The 14428-nt window shown below is 44.2% G+C and overlaps 1 long non-coding RNA gene across 2 annotated transcripts in view; it reads right to left on the reverse strand.

Annotated features, from left to right (window-relative positions):
- Positions 1-6296: 6296 nt before the first annotated feature.
- The window catches only part of LOC108087646, a 47531-nt gene continuing 39399 nt past the window's right edge, over positions 6297-14428 (reverse strand). For both annotated transcript variants that reach the window (XR_006245464.1, XR_006245465.1), the window contains exon 4: positions 6297-7371. This is a non-coding gene — a long non-coding RNA (uncharacterized LOC108087646). The remainder of the gene's footprint in view (positions 7372-14428) is intronic.

Consider the following 14428-nt stretch of genomic DNA (forward strand, 5'->3'; position numbering starts at 1 on the left):
CGATTGTGTGTTTGATTAATAGGTATCGTGTGTGTTAGCCGCTTAACATTAATTCCGGATCCGGATGCAATTACGAATCAATTAATGCCACTATCGATGGACGGCAGGTGCAAGACGACATCATAAATAATACCGGCTATGGACACTGATAAATCGCTGACAAATGGCGTTACAAACGGACGAAAGTCCCACCGACCCGTTTAAAGGACACGGTCGTTGTGAACCATCATCCGGTCGCACCGTACCATTACCACATGGCCGTATCTCGCATTTAAAATAGATTAAAACTCAGGTGGCAGGTGAACGGGTTAGTTCTATGCAGCGACGGCATCATCATTTGCTGCATCTGCCATCCGCATCCTGGTACTTCCTCCGCGTCCTTTGCCTCTCCAGCTTCCTCTGCTCACATGATAATTTATCAAGCGACTGGCGCCGCTGCACTGGACACCACTTCCTCCTGCCGGATCGCCGGTTTCCTGGCTTCCTGGCTTCCTCGCTTACTGGCTTACTGGAGGGCCTATCAAAAGGACATTAGGCGTGCCGCTCCGTTGACAAGTTGGCCTGCGAACAAGAGAAGTAAATGAAAAAGCGTCGGTTAATGCGCCAAGGCCAATGGAAAAATATGAGGGCCAGCGGTTGCAAAAGTATTACCACTGCTCATTTTTTTTCTTTTTTTTTTTTTGGTTCATTCTGTTCTGTTCGGGGTTCTTTATGGCCGCACACTTGACTAGGCAGCGCCGCCCTGCACTTCCTCTAATGGCTCGGAAATGGCCGTATAAATCTCATTTGTAATCGCAAAGCCGAAAAACTATCGCCAGACAACGCCTAAAGTAGGCAGACCCCAAATAATGGAGAACTTGCCGCGAAAGAGTTGCAAAACTTTGCGGCACCGCCACTCGAAACTAAGTCAATAAAAAATATAACCCAAATGGCTGGCGGAGGTGCAGCGGGAATGCAATAACAAGGACCTCAATCGGTGCGGCATATTTTCGACGACTTAGCGACTGTCGTCAGCACTGCCGGGACCGCTTCCGTTTTGGTATTAAGCCATCGAAACTTTTATTGATTTAGGGGCTTTCGTTGCGTCCCAGCGAGCATTTCAGTTGACAGGCCTGCCGCAGACAAAAGCTGAAAAAAGGAGGTTCACGCTGCATGGCCAAAAAATTTAAAGGACTCGCAGTATCTAAGCAAAATATAAAACTTTTTTGATAGCTTCATGTGATAAAAAAATATAAATTTAAGTCTGTCTTTAAATGTTTGTTGATATTTATAATATATTTAATATTCTTTAAATTGAATAAAATTTGCAGCAGCAAATTTATTAGACCTTTAAAATTAATCTTCAGTAAACCTTGACTGATTTACTTTTCTGTTTGTCCTGCGAGCCAGCCAGCTAAAAGAGTTCAAACAAAAACAGGACCCAACACCTGCACGGCAATTTTTGACCAAATATTTGCCGAGTACCTCAAACAAAGCCCCCAGCCCCCCAGCCCCCTAATTCCCCACTTTCTCCCCCTTTCCCCTGAGCCAATTGTGTCTCCGGTTTGTTGTCTGGCGCAACAAAAAATCAATTTCGGGCACATTACCAGCCAGGCAACTTGATTTTATTATTTACTCGTATTTGCCGTTTGACAGATTCGCCTGGCTGCCCTCAAAATTTCAAGCGCACTCGCACACACACACGTCCGCTGGAAAATCGGAAAAGCGGAGGGGCTTTAAAATTGCCCAAGGGGGCCCAAGTAAAATGACTGCAGTGCGCCTTTCGCAAGGAGCGCAGATAAATCGAAATAATAAGAAAGAACAAGCAGGGGGGAAAAAAAGAGAGAAGAAAACCAAGCGAAATCCGTGTATGTTTGCTCACAAATCTTGGGCAAATAAAGCTGGAAAATTCAGCAGGGAAAAGCGGAGGAAAGCGGAGAAAGGCGGAGAAAAGCGGGTAAGTGCGGCTGGATTTTACGTTTTCATTAGAGACTGTCTCGGGGAATCCTTCTGCTGGCGAGAGATCCGAGTTTACTGCAACTTTATCCTATTTTACAAACTACTTTAGGCAATTGATTGTGTGCCAATGTGTCCATGTGTGTGTGTGTGGTGTGTGTCTCAGCGGTGAGTGTTCGAGTATCTGTGAGTGTAAGTATCTGTGTATCTAAAAGGTGCCGGCAAACTGAGCCAGCGCTTTTTGATGTCTCTGTGTGCCTTCTTTATTTTTATTTTTTTCCTTCACTGCTACTCTTTGCTCTTACACGATTTCATTTACTTTGTGCAGCACAAAGCCTAAGCACTCTATGTGTGGGTGTGAATTGCCGGTTGCGCGCGTGTGTGGGTGTCGCCCAGTATCTCCGCAAGTGTGTGCGTGTGTGTGTCTCGGAGGCAATGAAGTGCATTTGAAGCGCACTTGATGCACGTACGGCACGCAGCGCCTTTTTAGACGTATTGTAAATGACTGCAGTGGGCGGCCAAAGGGGGCGGTGGCGGTAAAAGGGGCGTGTGAGGACAGCGCGGTTCGTTAGTTTGACACACACTCACACACAGGAGAAAGGAGAGAGTGCAGAGAGCTATACAGACAGACAGGAAGTGAGTGTGTATGTGTGTGGGCGTCTGTTTGATAAGTGGCAGCAATTTTTTTTGCCCCCCGTCAGCTCTTTTCTACTTTATCTTTCTGTTTCTTTTTTTTTTTCTGCACAGTAAGAAAATGTCAATGAAATTGAACTGTCATTTGGCGTTTTATCGAGTTAAAAGGTGACATGTTAAGAAGGAGAAATATGAAGATGATATTTTGGCACTTTAAATCTTTTAAGCAATCTAACTTGATATAACTTTTACGTTTACCATTTAAGTTTAGTAATAACTTTCTTTTTGTGTTTATATATTTTAAGGAAGATACTTTTTTTAGCCGTGCACTGCTGTTGCTCTTCGTTTTTCACTTCTCCGGCTGACACTACGTCATCTCCTTGAAACCATCCTTCAGCATTCCGCAGCCAGCTAGCAGCTAGCAGGATTCAGTATTCGGTCGCCAGTCCTCAGCCTTCGCTTCGTCCTGCAACGGGGGCCACTAATGAAATTGTTAATTTTTGTTAGCAAAGTCACGTACACGATGTGTTGATGACGCTGAAGAGCCGTCGACGCTGACGCCGCTGGCAATTGGCCCGGGCCAAGAAAAATCTAAGGTGGCCAACAGGAGGGGGGGATTCCTTATTGAAGGGGGAGGGATTGGGTCGCCGCCACTCATAAGTTAAATGGCCCTTGTAGTTTTTATGGCCAGCCTTCGACAAATTGCTGGCTGGCATATTTATGAGCAACAGTTTTCCATTAGCATTCGATTACCAATGGCGGGGGTTTTTCCTCTCATTCGAAACAAGAAACAAGGAGTATATGTGGAGTCTCAAGTGATTTGTATGTTGCAGCAATGGGGGGATAGATATAGCCACTATATATACAGACTATGGACGTTGCACGTGGGGCAACATACAGAAAAGACATCAACAGCCAAAAAGCGAAAAAGTCGCATTGCAGCTATTTCTGTTACGCTTGCCAACTGCTGCCAAAAAGAAGGTCCTGCCATTAATACCGTTTACCTCTCGTTCCCCCTACCTCTCTCTCTCCCTCTCTCTATCTCTCTCTCCCTCTCCCTCTTTCTCTTAGTAGCAGTGTCGTCCTTTTTTTGCTGTCCCTGTTCCACTGCCTTGGCACGTAGCCATTGCAATTGTTGTTCGTGTTTGCTGTTGCTGATGTTGTTGTTGCTGTTCTGTTCTGTTGCCCAAATGCGAATTACGTATACGCCAAGTGGCCCGCTGGCTGCTTGCCTGACTGTTTCGCCTCAGCTGAGTTCGGTTCGCATTTGTTTGGCATTGCATTTTATTCGGGATTCTTTTCGCTTGTTTCCCATTTCGTTTCTGGCTCCCCTTTTTTTTTTTTTTTCTATTTGTTTTTTTATTATTTTTTTTTTTTTGCATTTCGGCCATTGTGCTTATGCACAAGTGCAGAACGAAACAAAACTGAAGGCGCAATGTGGCCGAGCTCCTTTGTTAAAGTTTGCATAAATTAGAATGCATGAAATCTCATTGCAGAACCGCACCAACAATTAAGTGGAATTTGTGGAGCATATGAGCTGGGGCGAATTTGAATTTGAATTTTTATGGCACACTTGCAGGCGGGGATTACAGATGTCGACGTCTTGGTTCGCTGCCATCTCATCACTTTCTACCATTTTCTTTTTTTCAATTTGCAATCTGCGTTGCCGGCCGTTAGGATGTTCGGAGTCCTGGCACTCCCACAACGCTTACACGTAATCTGTTTAAATACACAATAAATAATGGCAGGGAAATTTGCATGAAAAGCCGAACCGGAACAATGTGCGATACACGGACGAAGGTCGAAGGGCTGAAGGAAGGAGCTAAAGGGAGCGGGGTCTCACGTATTTTTTGGGGCAATCATGAGCATGCCATAATGCCTGTGACCACGACTATTAAATCAACACGCGGCGCCAGGCCAAAACATTGGCCCAAATGGCAAAACGCTGCCAACAATGTAGCTGCGAATATTACACATACGAGCTTGCCATACAAACTCGTTCGCACATATATGTGCGTACAAAAATATAAATTTGCCATGATTTATTATTATTCCGTGCGGTTGTTCTTCTTCTCCCTTACTTTTTTTTATTTTGTTCGTTGTATTCTGCTATTATTTAAATTTTAAATAGCTGCAAAGTGCACACACATACTGCCTGGCACTCATAACTCCCACTAGAGTGTATTTCGCTGTGGCCATTAAAACGTTTGCCTTTTCAGCTGCTGCTGCTGCTGCTGCTGCTTTTCCCGCTGCTGTTGCTGCTGCTTTAGCTGTTGTGTCATTATTATTATCGTTCATTGTTTGCTGGCATGTTGTTGTTTGGCAGCCATTTTGTGGTAAATAGAGTCGTTTAAATGCATACACACACACATACACTAGCGAGATTTTATAATAACATTCATAATGCAACGTTTGCATGTCATTCGCAACGGCAACAGAAACAGCAGCAACAACAGCAACAACAAACAAGCTGTAAAAGCAACTGCAAGCAATAAGGACACGCAAATTGTAATTCGTGTAGCATACTTTCCAGGGCGCCCGCTCGAGGGTTAATGCAATCAGAGTGGAAGTGCCAGTGGAAGTGGAAGTGGAAGTGCCAGTGGCAGTGGCAGTGGAAGTGGCTGAGGCACACGACAGCTAATGGAATCACCCGAATCCCGGGGATTTAATAAACTATGCAAAGTTAAAGACTCCGACAGCTTTCGGCCCCCAGCCTTCGGCTTTCAGTCTCATTACATGTCAACCCAGCGATGAGTGTGTGTCCCGGGTGCTTAGCGGATTTTCCGCCTGCCAAATACCAATCATTCGCCATGAGCTCTATCGATTTTCGTGTGGCCCGTTCGGCCCGAAAGACAAAAGTTATTAGCGCCCCGAGACAAGAGGAGGAGTGGAGAAGGGGAAATGCCCGAGGTGCGCCGCTAGATTTCATTATCATTCCTCTGGCATACTAACTTTGGCTGTTAGCCTGGAAAGTGCAGCTGCTACCCAAAGCTGCAGGCTGGAAAACGGGCCAGAACCAGAATCAACCTCGCAAACCGGCAGCCAAAAACCAAAAAAAAAAAGAGTAACAAAAATATAGCAACGCAAATCCAAGAAAAGCAGCAGCGTTTTCATTTTTGCACGCTTCGCTGGGAGAGTCGAGGAAAATTGTGGACGGCTGGCTCCGACATAACTGCCATTGTGCCGGCGAAACGAAAATAGAATGGCGAAATAAAACAAATAGAAATTTATTGCCTGGAATTTATGACAATTCTCCATCCGCCTCCACCCGATGCACTTACTTCGCCTGCATGTGGTTTCAAATCAAATGTTTAAAATTACAAAAAACGGAAAAGAATTCTGCGCTCGAGGAGATTTTATGAATGGGGAATACTGTAACTGACTGCGAAGAATTCTTTTGGAAAGAAAAGTCATGTAAAAACTAGTTATTTCGATCCATATGCTTGAAATAAAAATGATTGTTAAGATAACAAATGAATATGGAAAAGATATAATGTTAGAGGGAAACTATAGTTTGAGTGATTGAAAGTTGCAAAGGTGGAGAAACTATTGAAGAATTCCAGCTCATATGAGAAAACTATTATGTGGATTGCAAAAAAAAAAAGTACTTTAAAGTATTTCCTTTTACAAGTGAAAAATTTAAGGGAGACCTGCTCGATAATTACGTTTGCAATCACAGACCCTAAATGCTTTTTCATTTCGGCTGGCACTCAAGACGGCCCTGTCGGGTAGATTTGCTGGCACATGTTCAAGTGCTATTCCCTTGGCCCGGGGTGTGCCATTCTTTTTGTCTTTCCATCCGCCGCTGGTGGCGAATTCAGCTGCCAAGTGCCAAAGTTCTGCCAGGCGGCACTTAAAATGCATTTTGCTTCTTGGCCAGTGACCATTGCCATCGCCTTTGCTTTTGCCTTCGCCTGGGGTTGCGTCTAATTCGATTAAAATGTTGTAAATTATTGCACTCGCATCGTGGCACCGTTTATGTGTCAGTATGAGTTTGAGTGTACGTCTCGGCCATATTATATAATGCTTTATTGAATTTGCAATTCGAAATGGAGGGGGAATGAGTGAAGGGGGGTAGGGCAAAGTGGAAAATGTGTTTTCAATGAACGTTTTTGTGCGTTCGCCCATAAATCTCTGCCGATGGCCAGGCCAAAGGACATACATAACACACACACTCCTTGAGGACGACGATGCATGGCGAAATGGAATTGCAATTCCCTGGCATTGGCAGGCGAAGATCGAGGAGACCCAAGAAGCCAAAGGAGCCAAAGGAGCAGGTCCAATTGCCAAATAAATGCGTATGGTCGTAACTTAAAAATCAATTTTGCCCCATCGCATCAGCAGGCAGCATACATAATGCATCCATCCATTCGTTTAGTCATTTACGCACTCGAAGTATGACAGGACAGGACAGGACATCGTATCCTGTATGCGATATCAGGAGACTGGGAGACGCACATGGGGAATACCAAAAATTGTTCTGAGCCCGGCAATCAAATGTGGTAATTTAATTTATTGTTTATTTGCCATGAATCAAAAGGAGGCAATGGAACGGAATGGAGAATGGTTGGGGGGTGGAAAAGATGGAGCATCTGCCGCAGGCGAGTAACCGAAATGAACTAAATAAATAATTTGTGGCCCTGCTGCAGTCATAAACAGAAGAAGTCAGCAGAGATACAGAACTCAGATACCGAGTCAAATTGATATTAATGATTGTTTGCTCAGGCATCCAACCCCTTACCTGATTCCGCATCCAGAATTTCCCAATGGGGGAGCACATGATGCCAAGATACCGACTCTTATCTGCAAATATCAGAGTGATGGACAAACGGAAATTAGTGGAATATTCAGTGATTACACGCATCGCATTAAGCAGACGGCTGCTTTTGTTGCGGTCACCCATCGAAAAGTCAATCAACTTAATTACAAATAAATAAATATTTTAATTAAAAATCAATCACAAGCGCCGCGGGCGGAGGAGTGGAAATTAAAATTCAATTAAGTGCTGAGAAGGGTTTTGTACGGTTCCGCAAATAATACGCATACGCAGCGTTCGACGCGTCGTGATTATTCATGCTTCATTGAGCAATTTTCCAAGGAAAATATTGCTGGCATAAATCAATGCATTGTTTTTAGATACTTGCACCTGGCCGCAGTCGCAGGACACGCCATCCAGGATAATATTAAAGGAGGAGGTTGGGGGTAAATAAGGGGGAATTGGCCAGCATAATTGTATGCGTGCACAATATTTATTATTTATCGCCTCGGGCAGGACGCGAACGTCCTTTTGTCGCCACTGTCCTTGTCCGCAGCTCGTTGTCCTCGCCGTTGGCGATAATGGGAGCAAGTAACTTTTAATTTTAATTTAAAATGCAGTTTGCAGTTCGCAGTTCCCATTGCATACGTGTTGGTGTATGTGTGTGTGTGCACACCACTCGGCCACGCCCACTTGTCTGTGTTTATTCACGAAATGAGTTTTAAATTAATGCGATTTTGTTATTTATGAGCGGGTGCCACGCGTCGTATACGTAATGTGTTAACTTAAAGCTACCCATTGACTTGTGTGCGTTACGTTTGAGCCAGATTTGAACGCATTCCCCTCTCACCATCTCCTTCCACCAGCCGATTTTCCCTCTCTGTCTGGCCGCACACAAACAATTGAACTAATTTCCCAGCAGGCCAACATTTCGAGCCTTTTGCATCGCAGTCGGCTCTAAATTGCAAACAAATCAATTGCTGGCCGCAAACAGGAAATCACCAAAAGCGGTCAGAGAGCGAGAAGGCACTACAAAGTGCCAGAAAGAGAGATCCTGAATCGGGGGAAGAAAGAGACGGAGAATACGCACACACAGCGCTAGCAAATTGCATTGCATTTCATTTTCTGTCTGAGTTTAAACTCATTAAATATGCAATAAATATCCAAGCTGCAAAGTGGAAATGAATACATTTGCTGCCTTGACACTGTCCCATCCAACATTTTCACCTCCTCTCGCTCGTCCTCATTTGAAATTCTAATTGTTTTGCGAATTCATCAATGGAGCCCCGCTCCTTGCTTTCCATTTTCCATTTCCCCCCTCTTTAACACGTCCCCTTCGATTACATTTCCATTGGATTTCCGCAATTGATTTAAATGTATTACGTGAGCTTCAATTCGAACTCTTTGTTTGCCAATTGATAATAAATTGTAGCTGTCAGTAATTTTAATACGGTGTGTCTATCACACGACCACGCCCCCCTTTGCCAGCCCACCTTTGATGGATATGTTTCGTCATCAATAGTCGGGCATGTGTTCTACACAAAAAAAGTGTAGCCATCATGATTGTGAAAAAATGGCTGCAAAAACTAGGTGATTTCACAAAAAGAATCTGTTAACTGTATAAATTGATGCATTTCATTTGCAATGTTTTATGAAAACATTCCACGTTATATAAAATAAAAACAGTTCAATGAGTTCCCTCAATTTAAAATAATACCATTCGGCTATTATCAACTTCAATATTTTCGTAAAGGAATATAAAAATAAAAAAATTTACAAAGAATAACACACAAAAAATTCTTCGCAGAACATATTCTTGGAATAGGACTTTAAAAAACCGATGTATAAACAACGATTCCACGAAAACAAAATGTAAATTTGAAGTGGAAAATTCTCCGAACCTCGAATGATTTGAGTGCAGGAATTTCAGCTCACACTCTTGATTCCGATCCTGATGAATGCCCCAGGAGCCCGAATCCTGCCCCAGTATATGCAAATCGGCTGCGGCATAATTTCGGGAGCCGCAAGGCCAAGTTTGGGGCCACGTCATCCCACGCACTTCCGGCGGCGAAAGGCGAAATTTCGATGAGCGTTTTAGAGGCAAGAGTGTTTGAGTGCGGCACGCAACTCGTGGCGTGTGGCATGTGGCAGGCGTGGCCAGGATGACAGGCGAACGCCTCGAGCGGCCAAAGTTGAAACAGTACGCTTCAGTGCAGCTGCTCCATAAATTTGCCACGCCCCCTCGGGCGCTGGACATTTCCGCTTCCGCCTTTGCGTTCGCTTTCTCCGGTTCTCCGGTTGAGAGTCAACATTTAGCAAGCCATTTGATACAATCAATGAGTTTCGCTCGTTGGCGCAGCGAAAACAAAACCAAATTGAACCAAAGCCCACCCACTCACCCACGGAATCTCTTATTTATAATCACTCACATCCGACCGATCCAAAAAGGAGCCAAGGAAAATGCGGAGGAAAAACACAATCCCGGGGCTGTTTGTTTTTCGGCCTTGCGGCCTCGGGCGTGTTGCCCAAATTATGTGGCACTTTAATTTGCGTATACCGCGCCCCGAGGCTCGTTTAATGATGCGTGAGGGAGAAAAATCCACAATCCACAAGGAGCTCACAGGAGTCAGGAGCTCAGGAGTCAGCGAAATGCCAGGAGACACGTGCAGGCGATGGGAAATTAATGGATCCGCAAGTTTACAGGAGCTTGCACTAATTAAAACGGACTTGGCCGAAATGCAAAGCCAAATAGGGCCAGAAACTGTCGCCAGCAAGCGGCGCCTTAGATCTCTTTGCCACCGAACCAAGAGAAAAAAATAAAGGAAAAATATATAGTGGAACCCTCAGCTTTGTGCAATTATGATAATAACAATGGGGCGTAGCCAACGCCCCTTTTGTCTGGCGGAATGTTGCAAAAGTTTTGCAAGTGCATAATTTGAAAAGGGAGCCTAGGAATCCCAAGATCTGGAATCTGCAGTTTGCAATTTGCAGTTTCGCAGCTAGCAGTTTACTTTGGGCCGAGCCTCACACACATAATGAAATAATTGCTGCGACAGCCAGGCCATTCGCAAATGCAAAGGCGAAGCAAAAGATTGCCAACAGTTTTAATGCGGCCGAGAGGAAGAAAGTTTTCCTTGCAGCACCGACATAATTTAATAAGGAGCCAGCCGCCTGCTGCTGCAGTTTTCGTTTGCCATTCCTTTCAATTTATGTGGCATGCGGAATATTCAATTTTCACACACAAACACAAACACACACACACACGCATACTCGGCAAACAGTCCGTGTGGAAAAGCCAAAAACTTCTTTTCGAGCACATTCTTTTGGGGCGGCTTAACTTAATTGCCAAGAGCTGCAGACCATAAACTTGAGCTTATTGGCAGCCGGATAAACTTGGCTTGTAATTGAGCCCCGAAACCCTGGGGGCGAACAGATAAAGGCGGTCTCTTTTCGAGAGTCGGCCATTTGCAGCTAATAAATTGCGGATGCGATAGGACATGGCACCCACTGCATTCTACATATGCATTACATGTGTAATTTGTAACGAAATTAGAAGTCCTTCTACTGCTGCGGCGCACGAAAAAATAACGAAGAGGAATTCACTGCCGGGGAAATGAACTGAAACTGCACACACATTCTGCGCCTCTTCACTTGCCAAGACGGATGGAAAAGTTGAGTCTCCGGCCAGATTAACTTGTAGCCGAGCAAACATGGCACAGAACACCCCTGGTACAATCCCCCTCTTTCCACCGAAAAATGCAGTTGAAGAAATTGAAAAACTTTTCGCTCGTTCTTCGTATCTCAGTGCTCTGCATTCTCATCCGTCAGTTGGCAAGGAAAATTGTTGAAAAGGAGCTGCAAGAAAAAAAAGGGGGGAAAAATTAAAATGGAAAATCCAACAGCAGACACACACACACACACATATACATCTACGCCCTCGGCCACGCCCACTCGGCTGCTGCAGTGGCAACATGTGTTGCTCAACGCCTCCAGTTGTACAACGGCTCGTATACGTTATATGCCAAGCGATGTACGTTTGGGTGCTGAAATTACACAACTTGACTGCTATAAAATTCAAATTAACTCCTCGCTCAGCCAAGGCTGCTGCTTTTTCCCACTGAGCGAGTGTGTTTTATGGCGGAGATAAAGGGGCGAGCAGCGGAAAGGAGGGGAAAGTTAGCCCGGGTTCACTCTAATATGGAAAACGAAAACAAATCTTAATTAAAAATTATTGTTGACATTTGGCGCAACGCGCCCTGCACTTTTAGCCCTTCTTTTTAACCCTTTTTTGCTCGACTCTCTTTCTGTTTTTTATGTCTGCACGTACAGTCGGCAGCAAAGTAGGAGTTATGTGTGTCAGGAAACATAAATAATATTGCTGGCCATAAACAAACATTCTAAGTGTTCTTTAAACACTCAACATGCATACAATAAAAAATATTATAGAGGTTGTACATTTTAATACCATTTTAAGTGAACCAGGAAATAAGTACTAAACTTTTTTAAAGCACCTTTAAAATAGTTTCTTGAACATAATAATTTCATTTGCAAATGGAAATAACTGTCAAATACAGAACCAAAAACCATTTCAATTAGTTTCCCATTTCCTTTAAACAACTTTAAAATGTGAAAATGCCTTTAATTTAGGTTTAATCGTTTTCAAATATTCTGTGTTATATTTTTTCGCCCCCAGCTGTTTGTGGCTGCGTAATTCAGATGAGTGGGCGGCAAACGAGGCGGCGAAGCAATTAAAAAGCCAGCCAGCGCCTTCAACAAGTGTTCAAATGCTACACCCGCCAACACAACCACACACACACACACACAGACACCCATCCACACAGATACTCACACATTAGCCAAAGAATAAATACGCAAGAAATGCGGAAAATGAGGGGGAAAGAGCGGGGAAAATGGCAGGCCTAATGTTCCCCCATGGTTTTTATGGCGTCCCAGAGGCTGTGGGAATTGCCGAAGCCGGGCCCAGGTAAATATTTGATGGCATGCATAAGGTAAGCGACTCGAATTCCGTCATAATTCGCAGGACAGCTCCCTTGAGGAAAACCAACCCCCCCTTCCCCCGTTTCCTTTCCCACTTTCCCCACCAAACCCCAAATAAATTGAATAACGGGGAAAGCGTAATTCGTAGTTCGATTGACGAGTCGCTGGCCTTAAAAGTCAATTAAAGTGGCTTTAAGCCCGAAAGTGGTGGCCATTTTGAATTTTAAGTCAACTCTAGTACCCCTTTAACCCTTACCCTGCCCTCACTCCGCTTTTCCCCCGGCTGGGGCAACTCAAAAGTTTTGTTGCAGCAAAAGTTTTGTTTAACTTTGTTACGCTTCTATTTTTTATGTGATATTAAGAACGCGTTTAACCCCTTGCCCTTCCCTTCCGTTTTTTTGGAGCAACTTTCGGGGCAAACCCACTCACATACTATATATATAGTATAGTATAATATCGTACTATATTGTGTATATATATATATAAATGTAGGACGCCCTGTCGCATGCAAATAAACATTCAATATACAAGGAACAAGCAAGTTTGGCTTGTCTTTGTCTTTGTCCTTGTTTTCAATTGGTTTTTATCACTGCATTTTGATTTTCTTCCTCAATGAGTTGCTCAATTGTTTGCCTTGTAGCAACTTGCAACTGCAAACCAGCAACTTGCAACTGGGAACTGGCAACAGGGAACTGCGAACTGCTAGCAACTCGAGGAGAAAGTTTACTTTTATTGCATTGTCGTGCGGTTGCAAGTCGCCGAAAGTATGCTTTTAATTTTCCTGCTTGCATGTGCACGAGAGATACACAAGGGTTAACGCGGGGGTTAAACGGGGGGCTAACAAGGGGCCAAAGCTGGCGAAAAACTTAAGCCATTTCGAGTGGCGTGGAAAACTTGCAGCTGATTAAGCTCTAAATTATGTGTCACTTAAGGATGCGTTCGCAGGTGAGATCAATTCTCGACCTGACTTCTCAACAAAAGGCATTAAAAGCGAGCGAGGAAAACCCGGAAAAACACGCTCCTCGCTCTTGCAGTAAGGCAATTAAAATCGACATTAAAAAGCCAGAGCAGAAATACACGGATCGCGTAATTAGTAGCAGCATAACGTGGCAAACTGGCAGCTACCTGATAAAAGTTTCAGTGCGAATTGTTTTCCATTAAAGAGCATACTAATTAAAATTAATTGCAATGCTAAAATAGAGGGGGTAGGGCTAATCAAATATTTAATCACAGCCGTGTAGAGCTGATCTACGGCTTCCCTGCTAATCTGCAAATGAGGTTTGAAATAATAATTTAAATAATTTAAGGCGACGGGGAGGCCAACTGGAGCGCCATTTGCATAAATACATTTCTACGCAGGGCCCTCGCTCGCGGTGGGAAAATATAATATTTTTCCGCTTTATTGGCTTCCAAGTGCATGACTTTGGTTTGCTTTTCGCCTCGCCTGGCCTAAGCTGCAAAACTTTTCCACGGGCGCTTTTCCGACCGCCAATTCCCTCTCCCTTCATTGCTCTTTGGATATAGCTATATATATACAAATATACGTATATAGTAGAAGCAGCGACCTTCGGGCGGTGTGAGAAAACGTGCACCTTGCCAACTTGCGAGTGGCACGAAAATAAAAAGGAAAAAAATTCTGAGCGGGGGAAAAAAAGAAAAACAGGCACAAGGCAAAAAGGGGTTTATGCAGTTCTCGGCTGCGCCTTAAGCCCAAATTGAAAACTCTCGATATGGAATTATTTACATAATGCCAGCCAGGCGCATCGAGTCAAATGGAGCCGAGCTCATCCCAGCAGGATCCCCATAACCCACCGATCCCCTTCCCCTTCCCCCTTTTCACTCCTCCTTGAAAAAAATGTTTTGCATCCTCTGACAGCTCGCGTTGTTGATTCGCCGAGCGTGCTCGTATTTTACATAACAATTGCTGCCATAGACCCCACTACATTTCCCCCTCCCCCCTCTGCACCCCCTTTGCAATCCCCTCTGGAGATTGGAACACAATTGATTTAAATGTTTGCGCACATGTTCCGAGCAGAAGAAAAAGCAAGCGCAAAAAAAAATTTGCCGAAATTTTGCGCCAGGACAGCAGCCAAAAGGACTCCGATG

Source organism: Drosophila ficusphila, unplaced genomic scaffold (assembly GCF_018152265.1).
Source record: "Drosophila ficusphila isolate 14025-0441.05 unplaced genomic scaffold, ASM1815226v1 contig_414, whole genome shotgun sequence".
NCBI lineage: Eukaryota > Metazoa > Arthropoda > Insecta > Diptera > Drosophilidae > Drosophila > Drosophila ficusphila.